Source organism: Brassica oleracea, chromosome C9, assembly GCF_000695525.1.
Source record: "Brassica oleracea var. oleracea cultivar TO1000 chromosome C9, BOL, whole genome shotgun sequence".
Classification (NCBI taxonomy): domain Eukaryota; kingdom Viridiplantae; phylum Streptophyta; class Magnoliopsida; order Brassicales; family Brassicaceae; genus Brassica; species Brassica oleracea.
In genome coordinates, this window is record NC_027756.1 from 40,550,237 (window position 1) to 40,550,584 (window position 348).

Below are 348 nucleotides of genomic sequence, written 5' to 3' on the forward strand. Positions count from 1 at the left end.
GGATTACTTCTCTTCATGCTTCCCACTCAAAATCGAATGCTTGTTTTTCAGTAACACCAAAACACTACGAATAGATTGAATCGTATGCAATTAGAATACAGGCTTGAATAAACTTATATAATTTGAAAGAAAGTCGAAGATATAAAGTTCAGAAGCCGACCTCTTCAGCAAAATATAATTGAAATCGATACATGACCATTAGGTTATATCATCTTCAAAATATACGTATAATCCTTTGTTGCCAAATAAAGTTACCTTATCAAATTCTTGCCATGTATGTATTCCTTGCGCAAGTGAATACGATATTTATTGGTAAACTATTTATGACAATTTAATTCAATATATTAC